Source organism: Phyllobates terribilis, unplaced genomic scaffold, assembly GCF_046119375.1.
Source record: "Phyllobates terribilis strain yellow unplaced genomic scaffold, ASM4611937v1 Scaffold_5__5_contigs__length_657084704, whole genome shotgun sequence".
Taxonomy (NCBI): Eukaryota; Metazoa; Chordata; class Amphibia; order Anura; family Dendrobatidae; genus Phyllobates; species Phyllobates terribilis.
This window is the reverse complement of record NW_027362765.1, coordinates 190,662,747-190,681,049: the sequence shown is the minus strand read 5'-3', so window position 1 is coordinate 190,681,049 and position 18,303 is coordinate 190,662,747. Positions and strand designations below refer to the sequence as shown.

Below are 18,303 nucleotides of genomic sequence, written 5' to 3'. Positions count from 1 at the left end.
ATTATTTTTAATTTGCAACCTGATGGAGGTCAGTATAGATGGACTAATAGAACAAGTCCCACACGCTGCTAGAAGCCCAAATATTTTTTCAGAGATAAATGAAGAAAAAAATTATTTTTAATTTGCAACCTGATGGAGGTCAGTATAGATGGACTAATAGACCAAGTCCCACACACTGCTAGAAGCCCAAATATTTTTTCAGAGCTAGATGCAGAAAAAAATTATTTTTAATTTGCAACCTGATGGAGGTCAGTATAGATGGACTAATAGACCAAGTCCCACACACCGCTAGAAGCCCAAATATTTTTTCAGAGCTAGATGCAGAAAAAAATTATATTCAATTTGCAACCTGCTGGAGGTCAGTATAGAAGGACTAATAGAACAAGTCCCACACACTGCTAGAAGCCCAAATATTTTTTCAGAGCTAAATGAAGAAAAAAATTATTTTTAATTTGCAACCTGATGGAGGTCAGTATAGATGGACTAATAGACCAAGTCCCACACACTGCTAGAAGCCCAAATATTTTTTCAGAGCTAGATGCAGAAAAAAATTATTTTTAATTTGCAACCTGATGGAGGTCAGTATAGATGGACTAATAGACCAAGTCCCACACACCGCTAGAAGCCCAAATATTTTTTCAGAGCTAGATGCAGAAAAAAATTATATTCAATTTGCAACCTGCTGGAGGTCAGTATAGAAGGACTAATAGAACAAGTCCCACACACTGCTAGAAGCCCAAATATTTTTTCAGAGCTAAATGAAGAAAAAAATTACTTTTAATTTGCAACCTGATGGAGGTCAGTATAGATGGACTAATAGACCAAGTCCCACACACTGCTAGAAGCCCAAATATTTTTTCAGAGCTAGATGCAGAAAAAAATAATTTTTAATTTGCAACCTGATGGAGGTCAGTATAGATGGACTAATAGACCAAGTCCCACACACCGCTAGAAGCCCAAATATTTTTTCAGAGCTAGATGCAGAAATTTTTTTTATTCAATTTGCAACCTGATGGAGGTCAGTATAGAAGGACTAATAGAACAAGTCCCACACACTGCTAGAAGCCCAAATATTTTTTCAGAGCTAAATGAAGAAAAAAATTATTTTTAATTTGCAACCTGATGGAGGTCAGTATAGATGGACTAATAGAGAAAGTCCCACACACTGCTAGAAGGCCAAATATTTTTTCAGAGCTAGATGCAGAAAAAAATTATATTCAGTTTGCAACCTGATGGAGGTCAGTATAGATGGACTAATAGACCAAGTCCCACACACTGCTAGAAGCCCAAATATTTTTTCAGAGCTAGATGCAGAAAAAAATTATATTCAGTTTGCAACCTGATGGAGGTCAGTATAGATGGACTAATAGAATGATGCTATGCCCAAAAGATTTTACTTCACTAGGTGCAGTAAAAAAATTGGTATTCTATACACAGGTGGTATATCTTGCAACACAGATAGGCTACTCCACTGACTAACACACTCTGCAATAGGCCAAAAAGGATTAGCTTTGCTAGATTCAGCCAAATGCTGTGAAAAAAACTTGCACAGCACTGGCACAGACCTGCCTGGCAAAAACTGATAGGAACTCATGTAACCTAGTCCTGAAAAGGACTCCAATTACAATTAGTCTTTACTCCCACAACCTATCTATTTAAGAGCACAGACCTGCTTGATAAAAGTCGTAGGAAATGCTGTAACCTAGTCCTTAAAAGGACTGCAATCACAACTATTCCCTACTCCCAAGCTATCTGTATATTTGTGCGAAAATTGGCTTGAAATTAACAAGGTATAGCGCACACAGCAACAGCGGTGCCGTCTAACACGCAGCTGCAGCAGTGAGAAAATGGTGGCGACGGGGAAAATGGCTTGGTCTTATAGGGCAAGGACATGTGACATAGACTGCCAATCACACATGCCCTTGCTTGTGTGAAAAAAAGCACTTCGCTCCGTGTGTGCGCTGCTGATGGGCTGACAGATTGCACCTCCCCACTGCAAATGCGGGAAAGAGAAAAAAAAATGGAGATCTTCATTGTTCCTGCAGAGATCCATCCCCTGCCCCTCCCCCCGCCCCGCTGTACACTCAAACTGCGTATTAACATTAATTTTCATCATTACTGAGAAAAAATCCAGTTATGATTTTGGTGCACGAACAGTTATCGAACATAACCTCGAACAGCCGAATTTTTCTCAAATTGTTCGTGTTCGCCGACCGGCTCGAACACCGCCCAAAACAGCTCGAATTTGAGATTGGCGAACAGTTCGAGTAGAACAACGCTCATCTCTAGTGACCAGGACCTAGGTTGTCTCTTTTCTGCAGAGAAACAGCTATAAATCTAGCCAGGGGCGGAACTACCGCCCGTGCAGCCGGTTCATTGAACGGGGGCCCCGAGGGAGAGGGGGCCCCTCCAGCAGGGCCGCCATCAGGGCATGACTGCCCTGACTCCAGTATGGGGCCCAGCCGGTAGGGGCCCCCTTGGGGGCCCCCCTCTTGTGCGTCTCTCTCCTCATGGGGCCCCCGGCCCCATGCTAAGAGCCGGGTCCGGGACATCTCAGCGCTGCGCTGCTGCGGCAGTGCTTTCATGATTCCCCTGACTTCCGGTCATGTGACGGCGCCGTCACATGACCGGAAGTCAGGAGAACCTGGTGTCAGCGATTTGGACGAGCGCCAGGGTTCTGCAGGGATCGCATGGGGGTAAGTATAACAAGTTTTTTTTTTTTTTTAAATACAATTTACTAGGAGTGGGGGGAATGGGAGATGCACATGTGGTGGAGGGGGATGAGAGAGGTGCACATGTGGGGGAGGGGGATGAGAGAGGTGCACATGTGGGGAAGGGGGATGAGAGTTGCACATGGGGGGGATGAGAGAGGGGCACATGGGGGGGATGAGAGAGGGGCACATGTGGTGGAGGGGGATGAGAGAGGTGCACATGTGGTGGAGGGGGATGAGAGAGGTGCACATGGGGGGGATGAGAGAGGGGCACATGTGGTGGAGGGGGATGAGAGAGGTGCACATGTGGTGGAGGGGGATGAGAGAGGTGCACATGTGGTGGAGGGGGATGAGAGAGGTGCACGTGTGGTGGAGGGGGATGAGAGAGGTGCACATGTGGTGGAGGGGGATGAGAGAGGTGCACATGTGGGGGAGGGGAATGAGAGAGGTGCACATGTGGGGGAGGGGGATGAGAGAGGTGCACATGTGGGGGAGGGGGATGGGAGAGGCGCACATGTGGGGGAGGGGGATGAGAGAGGTGCACATGTGGGGGAGGGGGATGAGAGAGGTGCACATGTGGGGAAGGGGGATGAGAGAGGTGCACATGTGGGGGAGGGGGATGAGAGATGTGCACATGTGGGGGAGGGGGATGAGAGATGTGCACATGTGGGGGAGGGGGATGAGAGATGTGCACATGGGGGGGATGAGAGAGGGGCACATGTGGGGGAGGGGGATGAGAGATTTGCACATGGAGGGGTGAGTGCTGCACATGGGGGGATGAGAGCTGCACATGGGGGAATTGGGAGAAAATGAGCTGCACATGGGGGAATTGGGAGTAGGGGGATAACGAGCTGCACATAATGAATGTGGGGTGGGGGACAGTAAATGATAATTGATGATGGGGTGGGGAGAGCACGGACATGATATAATGAATTGGGGCAGGGGGTGCATGTAAATAATGAATGCGGGGAGCAGGAAGTATAGAGTAGGGGGCGTTGCGGATGCAGGAGTGTAACTGGTAACAAATTGGCGGAAAGAGTAGAGGTTCTAATTAAATTATATATTAAGTGCCTATTTACAGTTAATGGGGGCACCGTGGTGGATTACAATTTATATTTGGAATGGTAGGTTGCATAATAACTAACCATATATTGATGGTGGATGCACGTCTGTATTCAGCTGTGTAATGTAGAAGTTGGGGAATGTGCTCTAGATAACTGTGTTATTTTATGCAGAGACGAGTCCTGGCTGGAAGACGTGATGGCGGTCTGTGCTGGATGAAGGAGAAAAGCGTAGCTGAAGGACTTCACCTAGAGACGTCACCAGTGAGTCAGTGTATTACATGTACACTTACACTATATACTATGTACCGGGCTCCTGTGTATAATGTCACTGGTGATCACTGTATTACCTGTACACTATATACAGAGCTCCTGTGTATAATGTCACTGGTGATCACTGTATTACCTGTACACTGACACTATATACAGAGCTCCTGTGTATAATGTCACTGGTGATCACTAGATTACCTGGACACTTACATTATACATACCATGTATAGAGCTCCCGTGTATAATGACACTTATGGTAATATTAGTAATGTGGTGGTAATATTAGTAATGTGGTGGTAATATGTGGTCTGGTCATGGTGTGGCAGTTTTTCCCCCTTCTGTGTGGTATTATTCGGTCACTATGTTGTGGTAATATGTGGTCTGGTCATGGTGTGGCGGTATTCCTTGTATGTGGTATTATTGGTCATTTTAAAAAAAAAATGTATATGACACATTCCCTTAGAGAAAACTAAATAAAAATATATCTAAAAAGAGTATTGGATATTTTAAGAAAATTTTAATAGGTTAGAGTAGGGCCCGGCCAGAAGAGTCTACCTTATCGTGGTGGCGGCTTTAAAAATCTTTTGGCCAAAACAAAAGCTGATGGCTATGTATGTGGCACCGTCACATGGCCGAACGTCAGGAGAGCCTGGTGGCAGCGACGTGGACGAGCGCCAGGATTCTGCAGGGATCGCATGGGGGTAAGTATAACAAGTTTTATTTGTTTTAAATACAATTAATTAACTAGGAGTGGGGGGGATGAGAGATGCACATGGGGGGGTGAGAGATGCACATGGGGGGGTGAGAGATGCACATGGGGGGGATGAGAGATGCACATGGGGGGGATGAGAGATGCACATGGGGGGGATGGGAGATGCACGGGGGGGGGGGGGTGGGAGATGCACGGGGGGGGGTGAGCTGCACATGGGGGGGGCGAGAGATGCACATGGGGGGGTTATGTTTACATAACTTTGTTGCCTTATGAAGCGCAGGGGGGGGCCCCCAAAAATTTCTTGCACAGGGGCCCACTACAGTCTGTGTCCGCCCCTGAATCTAGCAGCATTCAGTCAGAGCTTCCCCCAGAGCTGCGCTCCCTCACACTTCTCCTCGGTCGGCCCCTCCCCCAGGGGGCGTGTCTGTACACAAGTTCCAGCTCTGTGACTGAGAGCGGCTGCTGTCCGGACACTGCAGGTACAGTGCGCACGGTGTATACACGGTGTCTATACGGTGTATGTGTGCTAATGGCGGCCTGTCCGTGCTGTAGGAGAGAGGCCGTTACCGCCTGCCTCTGTGGAGTTACCTGCACGTCCCACCCCCAGGATATCAGGAGCTGCAGGTGGAGGCGAATGTCGTGCAGTGGAGCAGAGACAGCCGCACTTCAGACTGGGGAAAGGTCCGCTGTGTGCAGAGCAGGAAGGTGAAGGCTGCCCTCACTGACCCTTCTGCCTCAAGGCTTTAGTGTGAGACTCTATTAGGAAAACTCTATTATATTACATCCCTGTGTGACGTCTGCGCCATTATTTCTTGTAATAGCACTTTAGGCACATGACCCATTACCACACTATAGTGCTGCTATAGTTACTATGGATTGTATGGGCAGATATGAGCAAGAAGTGTCAGCATTCAGAAGCATGAAGAGGAAGGGTCGCTGCTGTACGTTCAGATGTGCGCCCCAAAATGATCGCTGCCGTATTAGTAATCCCCTGTAATATAAATGCCACATGATGTTGGGGTGAGAACGGGAGGGACTATAGCCCTACTGTGTGTGTGTGTATGTGTATATATATATATATATATATATATATATATATATATATATATATATATATATATATATATATATATATATATATATATATATATATATATATATATATATATATGTGTATATATATATATATATATATATGTGTATATATATATATATATATATATAATTTTTTTTTTTTTTAGACCATAAGTGTTCAAAAAAAAAAAAACCAGGATACAATATAATTAAGAGACAATGTGATGACTAAAAAATAAGTATTTTATTAAACATATTTAATATATGTAAAAAGACACTCATTGTATGATTCCACATATTATCGGACATACACAGTTGGTATCAGATATAAACCAAAGATGCAGTCACATAGTCCAGCCAGAACAATCAATTGGTCACAGCAAAAGGTGTGTAGGTCAGATCACAATAGTAAAGATCATATGGCCCAAACAAAGGTCAAAATAATCAATCAAAAAATCAAATCCTACAACACACAATAATGCAAGTATCACACGAGGAGTAAGGCTGGATAAAGCATACTTAGTAACAGGTGAGAGATAACCACCAGTGTCAGGGGAAGCCCCGACACGTGTTTCCGTACTTCCTCAGGGGGCATATATTTCACTATTATACTAGTGTAGTATTCTGAAAACTTCATATATGCACTATGCATCTATACACTGATATGGATACATTGCTATACAATGCTGCTCAATCACTATATTAACTACACTATTTCTACACACAAAAAAACATGAGGCACTAAAAGGGGTTGTCCTGTGTTAAACTGCAAGTCTGCAGTCACTCTGTACTCTGACTGTAGACTTCTGAATCCTCATATCGCTGCACTGTGAGCTGTGAGGATTCTCTGGGATCGGGCGGTCATACTACCAGGGGCGATTGCATACTACTGGCCACCATCAGACTGGACTGTTTCTGGCTTCGCTCAGTACACTTGCATTCAGAGAGGCCGTGCTCAACTAGCTGGAATGTGTCCGACCCGGTAGTATGCATATTGCACGACCACCTGGCTATGTTCCCACGATGAGCTTTTCATGTGTTTTTGACACTGCATATTTTTGCTGCTTCTTACAGTTGCAGCTGAGTGGATGGGGTTGATTTTAAAGAAATCTCGTGCCCAATGTACTTTTTTTTTTACTCAGTGACCCTAACCTGCGGTGCGTGTTTCAAATCCACAGCAAGTAAATTACTTTTGCAGTTTTCTGTGTAGATTTCCCCATAGACCCGCATTAGATACGGAAAATCCGCAGGTAAAATACACATATGCGTTTTAGTGCGTTCCCATGGTGGAAATGCATCAAAAACCTCTTGTCAAAATCAAATACCAGTAAGTATCAAAAACAAAGCCATTTTATTTAAAGCATGACACATCAAACAAACAAAAAATGCATGGTAAAGAAATGTACACAAACGCAATGAAAAACCTAATTTAAATAATAAGGTGCAGAAATTCTGCAGCATCAAAAGCTCACCGTGGAAATGTAGCCTCACAGCACGCGGGATTCATAGGTCACATAGTGACTGCAGACTTGTAGTTTAAGACCAGACAACCCCTTTAACTTTATCAAAAAGTGTAAAAGCTGTCCAACCGCGTCAAGGTATACCTGTATATTGGGTGATCCCTACCTCTAATCACTACGCATATTAACTTACTACTGTCGGTGTGCAGGTATATAATATTTCTGTTACGCAGATCCTGTCCGCAATTATCCCCGTCCCCCAGTATTTACCCTATAGAGTGAACAGTTGTGACTATTTGAAGCACTGACCGTGATATTATTAGTGTAGGAGTGGGGGCTATGATAGTGTGTGTGTGACTTTAGGAACATCATGCTGAGAGGGTATTGTGTTGGGGGTATTGAGGGGTGTCATACTTTGCTGGAGGCAGTATGTAGTGATAATATTGTACTTGTGTGGGGTGGGGGATTAACTGTGGTGATATACACTGTGTGGGTGAGTTCATGTGTGACATGCAGAGGAAGTGTTGTGCTTCAGAAGCATCCAGCAACTAGAGGGGTTAACACAGTCACAGGAGACAGGGAGTGGTTAGCAGAGCCACAGGGGGTTTGTGGGGGAATTGTTTACTGTTCTTGCTGAAGTGAGAAAGGTGGTGTGTGATCTGTATCTCACAGAAGACAAGGGAACAGAATTCGGGTCAGGAGGGAAGCTAAACAAAGGTCGGATAGACTCCCTGAGCTAGCAGTGCAGAGTATTATTGGGCAGAAAGATAAGGACTGGAAGGAATCCTCATAGGGATTATCTCCCTCATCAACCCCCCCCCTCCATCTCCATGCAGGATAAAGAATGCTGTGTACTAGGGAGTCCTTGTGAAGGAAAAACCTATGGTTGTGTATGCATAGAAGTATGCTGCCAAGAGATATAATCTGTGCTGAATTATGCTACCGAAGAGACTGATGTTACTGTCCCTGCTTTGAGACTGTGCTGTAATGAAGATTGTTGCTGTAATATCCCTGAATTGCACTGGCCGTGCTTCAGATTAAATTCCACTGTAAAACTGTTGAAAAGACTCTTGTCAGATGTGTCTGATCAGCAATTGAATCTATCGTGTGCCTGAGAGAAGCTGCAGCCTATGGTCTCCCTGGGTAACGGTTACCCCAGAATTCCAAAGAATTCATGAAACCCGTCTCGCCCCATCTGAACCTAGCGGCGTGCGTATGGCACATGTTTGGCAGTGTGCTCTATACTGGCCATTAAAGGGGTATTGTAGGTGAGAACAGGAAGGGGCTTCAGTAGAGGGAATAATTACTGTATACGTGCCACAATGCACGTTCTTCTCCCTGTTTTATAAAAGTTGAGAGATATGACCTCACCTACTTTAACACGTTTTTTGGGGGGAGAGAGGTGGGGCCCAAACTAGAACTTTTTGCTATGTTTTCTAGGCACATGTCTGATTGGAAGGCTTCTGATTTGCATCCGTGTCTCATGGATCCACAAAGACTTTAATGTCAGTGTCTGATCTGCAGAATTGGGTAAGAATAGGACATGCCTTGCATCTCCCTCTTGAATCCGTTATTTTAGTGAATGTGTGAATACACCCATCTATATTTATCTAATAACCCCCCCACGACAGCACACTCAGGAAGATGTAACCCCACCCTAATAGGGACAGGAAATATGTAGAGGTTTAAATAGCCCCTCCCACCTCCTCCCTCCAGTGTTATTTCATGTCCCTATCAGGAATGAAGAGGTCATCCCTGGTGTGCTGGGCCGGCGACAGGCACTGGGGGAAAGCTATTAGCTGGGCAGCGGAGGATCGAGCGGTCTTTACCTCTTCTCCTCAGGGCGCTGCTTCCGTCTCCTCCTGATTCAGGATCCCCTCCTGCAGTCCGCGCTCTCGGGCACGGTCTGCAGGATCTTCTGACTGGAGGCCTCTCTGAGTTCTCCGGTCCATTTCCTCCTCCTCTCCCCCTCTGGATGCGCGGGCGATGCCGACTCCCGGATGTGGAGCGCGCGCCGCGACGCTAGAAGTGACGTCGGACGCCAGGCGGTGGATGATGACGTCATTTCCAGCAGTTGCGTTCCACTGTGAACCGCATAAAAAAAACTATGGGGGAAGAAGAGCGGAATGCCGCCGGTGATCAGAAATCTTCACCTGGACACCTGGGGGGAGGAGCCCTCTAAACAGAGGGAGGCACTGGTCCGATCGCCCATAAAAGGAGCCCTGGACAGGATGACATCTACAGGTAGGACAAAACCATGTCTGTTGAAGCTTCTCGCTCTGCATCTGTAGAGCCCAGCGCCGGTCCGTTCCCAGTAAGTATGGCACTGGTAGTCAATCTCCCAGATGCAGGAAATAGTGATTATAGCTCCCCTCCCCTTCTTCTCCCCTCTCTTGTAGGGGGACAAGGAACCTGCATCTGGAGAAAAAGTTAAACCGTCACGCAGATGTCCCATCTGTACAAAAAAACTACCGTCCTCCCATAGAAAGCCCCTATGCAAGGACTGTACGGAGAAGATTATCAGGCAGGAACAACCTTGCTTAATGGAGGAGATAAAGGGGATTGTATGCCAGGATATCAAATCCTCCTTAGCCTTGGTCACTCTCCCTACTCCCTGACCTAGTCAGGGTTCTACATCTACTCCCTCAGCAGCCAAAAAGAGGAAGATTAGCCCGCCAGAGGGAGAGGAGAAATACTCTCAAGATGAGATATATATCTCGGAAGATCTTCCAGAGGAAGGTGAACTAAGTCCAACCCCTGATAGCTCCCAATGAGAGAGATATTATTTTCCATCAGATAGTTTGGAGGAACTCCTCATGGCAGTAAGGAGAACTATGGAGGTCGAGGAAGAAAAAGTGCCCCAAACAGTATAGGATCAGATGTTTGGGGGGCTACGTTCCAGGAAAAAATTGGTGTTCCCTATACACCAGAGTATTAGGGACTTAGTCTTAGAGGTGTGGGAATCTCCAGAAAAGAGATTAAATACCCCTACAGAGTTAAGGGATAGATTTCCTGTGGACAATGACACGGCAAAATGCTGGTCTAAAGTCCAAAGAGTGGATGTCCAAATTGCACGAGTAGCAAAGAAAACCATGCTGCCCTTTGAAGATTCCTCTCAATTAAAAGACGCCTTGGAACGCAAAATGGAGGGACTACTAAAGAAATCCTGGGAGACCTTGGCAACACTATTAAGCACCAATACAGTCTCTACCAATGGAGAGGCATCTATAATATGCCCCTATTACTAACCCCATAGTGAAAGTTAAAAAAAACACCAACACCCAGAATAAAATCCTTTAAAGTATTCTGTCTTTATTTCAATTAAAGGATTTTATTCTGGGTGTTGGTGTTTTTTTTAACTTTCACTGTGGGGTTAGTAATGGGGGCGTCTTATACACGCCTCTCCATTGCTAACCTGGGCTTGATGTCAGCTGGCATTATAAGCTGACATCAACCCCAGCCCTATTACTCCACTGCCACTGCTACAGGGCAGTGGGAAGGGCGAGGCTAAGTGCCAGAATTGGTGCATCCTATGGATGCGCCATTTCTGGGGCGGCTGACTGGTGTTTCTAGCCTGGGAGGGGGCCAATATTCATGGCACCCTTCCTGGGCTATTAATATCAGCCCCCAGCTGTCTGCTTAGCCTTTGCTAGCTATTAAAATAGGGGGGGACTCCACATCTTTTTTTTTTTAATAGCTAGTAAAGGCTAGGTATTCAGCTGGGGGCTGATATTAGTAGCCTGGGAAGCTCCGTGGGTATTACCCCTTTCCCAGGCTTGAAACATCTGCCCCAGCCGTCTGCTTAACCTCCGCTAGAGTCTAAATTACGGGGGAACCCACAGCAATTTTTTTTTTTAATAAATCCTTTATTTTAACACTAAATGACAAGTACAGTAATCAACACTATCACTGTACTTCTTATATATGTGACTGACATGTTTCTATCTATCTAATCTATGTGTGATGCTCTATTCTTTCTGTTCTAACTTATCGGGTACCGATGTATGCCGCTGATGAATTGCCGGCTTTTCATGTTTCACTGTGAGCACTGTTCCCATCGATTTGGGCAATCACTGTAATGCCACAACCACCATGGCTGTGGCATTACAGTGAGTGGCAGACATTCCCTCGCTTGCCAAAAAGGAGTTGGTTCGGAACGTTAACCAGTCTGAGTGTGGAGAGCCCTCTAATCCTTCCTCCCATCAAGGATCTCCTTCTCCAGGGACCGATTCACCATCCGGATCCCGAGAGACTACACCTAACTGCCTGGCTTCTGAATTGCTGATATTAAAGAGAAGAGGCCTCGGAGAGAAAGTCATCAAAACTCTCCAGAAAAGCAGGAAACCTGTAACGAACATCATTTACCATAAGATCTGGAAAACCTTCTTAAGTTGGTGTGCACCCACTTGCCCAGACCCTCATAGGGCTGATGTGGCTCAGATTCTAGACTTTTTACAAGAAGGCCTGGACAAAGGTCTCAGACCTAGTACTCTTTAGGTCCAGGTAGCGACGTTAAGTTCTTCTATCAAAGACTAGCGGAACCTCAGTGGGTGAGAAGATTTATGACAGCAGCCACCCGCATCCACCCTAGAGTAACAGACCTGGTTCCCCCCTGGGACCTTAACATTGTTCTGAATGGGTTAACCCTTCCACCTTTTGAGCCCTTATCAACCATAAGACTGGACAGGCTGACCTGGGAAAACTGCTTTCCTGGTGGCAATAAATACAGCCGGAAGAGTGTGTGAACTACAGGCCCTTTCGATCAACGAACCCTACCTGAGAATCTTGGAAGATCGTCTAATTTTCCAACTTGACCCTTCATTTCTACCTAAGGTGGTCTCAAATTTCCACAGATCTCAGGAGATAATCCTTCCATCTTTTTGTGACAACCCAAAAGACAAAAAAGAGATGGAATTGCACACTCTGGACGTTCGGAGAATAGTACTGCACTATCTTCAGGAAACAGAAGAAGGAAGGAAAGACAAGAACTTATTTGTCCATACACAAGGTCCAAACAGAGGAAAGAAAGCCGCAAAATCCACAATAGCCAACTGGATTAAGAGGGCGATTACGGAGGCTTTCCAGATCCAGGATCTACCTCCTCCAGCAAAGCTCAAGGCCCATTCTACAAGGGCGATATCTGTCTCCTGGGCTGAAAAAGCCAGCGCATCCATCGAACAGATTTGCAGAGCTGCCACATACTTTCTCCAAACACTACTGATTAGACCTAATGTCTGTTGGAGATTTAGCCTTCGGAAGGAAGGTCCTTCAGGCTATTGTTCCTCCCTAGTATATCTTTGTTATACCTCTTGTGTGCTGTCGTGGGGGGTTATTAGAGAAAATAGAATTAGGATTACCGGTAATTCGGTTTCTAATAAACCACCATGACAGCACGGGTAATTCACTCCCCCTCGCTTATTGTTTCTATGACAGCTTGATCAGTAGAAATAAAAATTAATTTGAAGCATCTATACTCTTGTGGTCCTTTGTAATAACACTGGAGGGAGGATGTTGGAGGGGCTATTTTAACCTTCGTATTTCCTGCCCCTATTAGGGTGGGGTTACATCCTCCTGTGTGCTGTCGTGGTGGGTTATTAGAAACCGAATTACCAGTAAGTCTAATTCTATTTTCTCAGTGCTGTCCTACAAAATTTTGGTCAGCACTTGGACATGTCACACAGATGTGAGTGTAGCATTAGGGTGCTTTCACATTGCGTTCTGTGTCCCCGTCGGACATTTTTGGGAGTGTCCCGACTACTGGAGGCGGACACTCAGACGTGGTAGTCTGCGTCTGGGTGTCAGCCTCCAGTAGGCGTATACACCTGGAAATGATGCACGTTAGAGCACACGTTCCCTCTGTCTGCATCATTACAGTCTATGGTCCCGTCGGTGCATATGTCCAGACCCCGTTTTGTGGGGAATCTCGGACATATGCCCCGAAGGGACAGAAAGCAATGTGAAAGCAGCTTTATAATCATGAGGCTGACCTGAAATCAAGAGTACGTCTCTATCCAGACATTCCTCAGACTGTGAATGTCCGAAGTGTAAAGCCAGTCTAAAGCCTCATTCACAGGTCCATATGACACATTTTTTTTCAGATTGAACACATACACATTATGATCTAAGGTGCTATCTACATGTCTGTTTTTCACAGACCGTGTTTCCATGCAAAACTCATGGAGTTTTGTTTATTTTTTCCGGTATCACGAATGATAAGGGTCAATACAAGTCTATGGGTCCATGAAAACCACGTACAGCACACGGATGGCATCCGTATACAATTGGTGTGCTGTCCGTGTTTAACATTGCAAAGGATAGGAGAAGATTTGTTATTTATTTGTCCATCCTTGAAACCACTAATAACACACTGATGGGAAAAAATGACACACAAACTGTACACTGATGACACTGTGTTTAATCAGGGACGTGCGAATGTGGCCTAATACTAAGGAAATCCAGAAACCTAACCAAGTGGTACTTGACTAGAGATGACAAACATTGGGATAGGGCTCCACAGCAGCACTGCCCATGGATTACAGTAAAATCACACCATTACTACAGCTTGCACTACAAATGTAATGTTTCCCTATGGGAGAAAAAAAATCCAAGCAAGATTGAAGGCGTGAGTCATTGCAAGGCTGTGGTTTTACTGTGAATCACAGGTTTCCCTATGGAGCGCTAACCTTTGTGTGCCGCCAAGCAATAATAAAAAATGTTGCTTTTCTCCAAGATTTCTTATCAGTCATCTTGATATTTTGTGGCTTGTCTTCTAGGACTCAGCTGTCATATGCAGTCCTGTGACACACGAACGTTTGCATGTTCCTGTACATACTTCCTGCTTTATGCTGTGGCTCTACATAGAGCTCTCAGTGTGCTCAGTGGTCATGCGCTGTACTTGGACATTAAGCAGAAAAGCCGTTTTAAAGCACATCTGTCAGCGGGATTGTGCTTAGTAAACCACATACACTGTCAGGTGGGCGCCGTTACACTGAGTAAAATGATACCTTTGTTGATGAAATCCATCCAGTGGTTCTTTTATAATCTTTATTTTCATTTCTGACATATGCTCTTGCTTTGGGGTGGCCTGTGGGGAGGGGCTGTAACTGGTGCTCTGCTTATGTATTCATATTTCTGCCTTCTGACAGGTCACTGTGCTTTCAGTGACCTGCCTACTATTTTAAATACTGCCTGTGTAATTTGTGTGGCAAACCTGAAATTTACATGACCCAAAATTGCCCGCACATGCGTAGTAGCATCTATCGCTTGCCGATGCTACTGCTCACGTGCGGGCGCCATTTTTCTAGAGGAAAAAGAAATTTCCCTGCAGCAATATGGCCCCCGCCGCTTGCGCAGTAGCATTTCTCAGTTGCTGAGAGATGCTACTGCGCATACGCGGCGCCATATCGCTGCACCCAAATTATTTTTCTTCAAGCGAAAATGATGCTACTGCGCAGGCGGCGGGGGCTATATTGGGGCATGTAAATTTCATGTTTGCCACACAAATTACACAAGCAGTATTTAAAATAGTAGGCTGGTCACTGATGGCATAGTGACCTGTCATAAGGCAGATATATGAAAATAAATATCACTGCACTCCCTTTGTAGGTGCTCGAGCAGGGGCCGAACCCTTTAGGACACCGTTCAAGAAACCTCGGCACTCAAAACGTCCTTTATATGTGAAAATTTATTTTAGCATGATAAACACACAGCAATATTACAACAAAACGTTTCGGTCATGATGACCTTCTTCAGTTGGCAAATAGAACTGCTGGTGTAGGTAGAGGGATAGGGTCCCAAACGGGCTGCCTTAGAGGAGCGTGCGTTGGCTCCAGTTGCGCATCGCGGTGTCCACCGCTCGATGTCAAGGCAGATATATGAACACATAAGCAGAGCATCAGTTACACCCCCCCCCCCCAAGCACGAGCATCTCATGATGTCAGGAATGAAAATAAAGATTATAAAAGAACCACTGGACAGATTTCATCAGCAAAGGTATAATTTTACTCAGTGTAATGTCGCCCACCTGACAGTGTATGTAGTTTACTGAGCACAATCCTGCTGACAGGTGCGCTTTAACAGGACTTGTCACTTGCTCAAAATAAAAAAATACTTTTTTAAAAAAAAAAATCCCTTGCCTCCCTTTTTTCTACCGCTCTCCTTCTTTTTGTGCTGATATCTGCAGATGGTGAATTCCAGAAGAAACAAAACTGAATATCTAAAATCTCTGCTTTGCAGTCCAACTGGGTATTTCTTCATTCTTCTCTGGGGGAAAATGCTTTCACCCTTCCCTCTCAGACATTGCCAATCGCAGCTCAGCAGCGTCTAAGGCTTCCTTCACATGTCCGTATAAAACTGTACTGGTGTCATCAGTGTTTTTCATCAGTGTGTCATCCTTGTCAGTTTTTACAATTGGTGTGTCGTCCGTGGTTTTCCGGTATGGGTGAAAGAAATACAAAGCTTCTCATATACTTTGCAATGTTAAACACTGACTGTACACTGATGCCATCCTTGTGCTGTACATGTTTTTCACTGACCCATAGACTTGTATTGGCCCTTTTCATCTGAAGAAAAACTGATGTTTGTGTGATTTTGCACGGATACACTGACCGTGTAAAAACAGATGTGCATAGCACCATAGGTTATAATGGGTACATGTGGTATCCATTAAATAAACGAATACCGTGCGTACTGGAAACACGGACATGTGAATGAGACCTAAGACTGTTAGACTGCTAGATCAGCTGCTGACTTGTGACTGACAGCACCTGGGAAGGAGGGGTAAAAGCCATGTACCTAGAAAATACTGGAGAAATGTCTAGTTGGATGGTTTGTAAGCAGAGATTTCATATGCTGCACTCCAGAAGAAACAAATGTGAATATCTCTAGCAGCGCAAAACAGAAAAGAACTCCAGAATCAGGGGAGCTGAGAGATTTTTTTATGTTGTATTTAACTCGTTATTTTGAGAAAGCGACAACTTCTCTTTAATCTTGTGTTCCTTTAGTAGCTGAGTATCTTTCTGTCTGTCTGTATTTTTCATGTTTTGTTGTTGAACTTGGTGCACTTTTTTTTTTTTGCTAAGAGCTGATACTGCAGAAAGCAGATTCCTTCCTTCCCTTTCCTCTGTTTTTAATGGTTGTACATTTATCAGCTGTGTATAGGCAGTGATAGACCGTTCCCCAGTTGTGTATACTATGGGACAGGAGGTGGAGGATTTCTGCAGTTCTGTTATCAGTATGGATGACTTACAAATGTCTGTTTATATGAGGAGATATAATGGTGACAAACAGTCATTTTTAGATCCGCATAATTGATATGATCAATGACAAAAGAATATTATGGCTATGGTTGCTGCATATGCAGCGATTTCAAATCTTTGTTCGATCGATTTTTATGAGTGGATAATCTAGGTGTGTAAATGACCCTCTGTGATTCTGTTACTAAGTTGGAGACATATAAAACATGACGATGGTTACAGCTCACCCCCTCCCTCTCACTGCATGACCACTACTCTGTTCCATATACAGGTGTTTCTCACTAAATTAGAATATCATCAAAGTTAATTTATTTCAGTTTTTCAATACAAAAAGTGAAACTCATATATTATATAGTTGTTACATGTGACACCTTCCAAAACTATAAATAGCTGAACACTAGGGAAATATTAGACTTGTGATGGAAATCTGTGCAGTAGGAGCGACAGTCAACTTTGGATCTACAGGTGCTACTCACAAAATTAGAATATCATCGAAAATTTAATTTATTTGGCTGTGTGCCCACGATGTGTTTAAGTGTTTCCACAGCGGCAAAAACGCTGCAGAAACGCTTAAAAAACGCATGGTAGAAGGCCTGCCATGTTCCCCAATGATAATCCGCATGTGCTGTGCACATGCTGCGGAAATTTCCACTGCGGATTATCATTGCTGAAAAAAACGCAACACTACCAATTATTTTGCGGAAGTGCTGTGTTTTCGCCGCCATTGACTTGCATTGGAACGCATGGAATCCGCATCACTGCATCTGTAGATGCGTATTCCATGCGTTCCAATGTGCGGATGGTACCCGGGTGTGGAGGACAGGAGACTCTCCTCTGGGCCCGGATACCATAGAACCTGAAAAAAAAAAAAAAAAAAAAAAGAATAAAATAAAAAATGTTATATTTACCTTCTGATGGCCCCCGCTGCGCTTGTCCTCCCATGCCGGCAGCTCGCGATGGACTGAAGGACCTGCGCTGATGTCATAGTCATGTGACAGCAGGTCCTTCAGTGCAGTGTACCGTGAGCTGCCGGCAAGGGAGAACGGAGCGAAGCAAGACTGAGGGGGCCATGGGAAGGTAAGTATAGATTTATTTTTTATATTTAACCATTCTTTAAGGTCACAGCATATAAATCCATGCCGTTTGCATGGATTTATATAGTGTGACCAAGTTGACAAGCACTTTCCAAGTGATGCTAAAATCGCTTGGAAAGCGCTGGTCAACCCACATGCGGAAATGCATGTGAAGAACGCTTCACTTCCGTATGTCCCTGGCAGGAAAAACGCATGTACAATCCGCACGTGTTTTTTCTGCTAGGGAGATGCAGAAACGCTCAGGAAAAATCCAGAGCATGTCTGCATCGTGGGCACATAGCCTTTCAGTTCTTCAATACAAAAAGTGAAACTCATTATATAGAGTCATTACAAACAGAGTGATCTATTTCAAGTGTTTATTTCTGTTAATGTTGATGATTATGGCTTACAGCCCATGAAAACACAAAAGTCATTATCTCAGTAAATTAGAATACTTTATAACAACAACAGCTTGAAAAATGTTTTTAAAATCTGAAATGTTGGCCTACTGAAATGTATGTTCAGTAAATGCACTCAATACTTGGTCAGGGCTCCTTTTGCATCAATTACTGCATCAATGCAGCGTGGCATGGAGGCGATCAGCCTGTGGCACTGCTGAGGTGTTATGGAAGCCCAGGTTGCTTTGATAGCAGCCTTCAGCTCGTCTGCATTGTTGGGTCTGGTGTCT

General features: G+C 44.7%; 1 protein-coding gene across 4 annotated transcripts in view; it reads left to right on the top strand.

Moving 5' to 3' along the window:
* Positions 1–5,109: 5,109 nt before the first annotated feature.
* Positions 5,110–18,303, top strand: part of TMEM106A (transmembrane protein 106A) — a 48,448-nt gene continuing 35,254 nt past the window's right edge. Inside the window, exons 1-2 of one of the 4 annotated variants that reach the window (XM_073683651.1) lie at positions 5,110–5,233; positions 5,307–5,459. The gene's annotated coding sequence lies outside the window, so the exon portion shown is untranslated. Of the gene's footprint in view, positions 5,234–5,306; positions 5,503–8,728; positions 8,819–18,303 lie in introns of all 4 variants that reach the window. The other 3 variants (XM_073683650.1, XM_073683647.1, XM_073683646.1) reach the window with 3 other exon arrangements.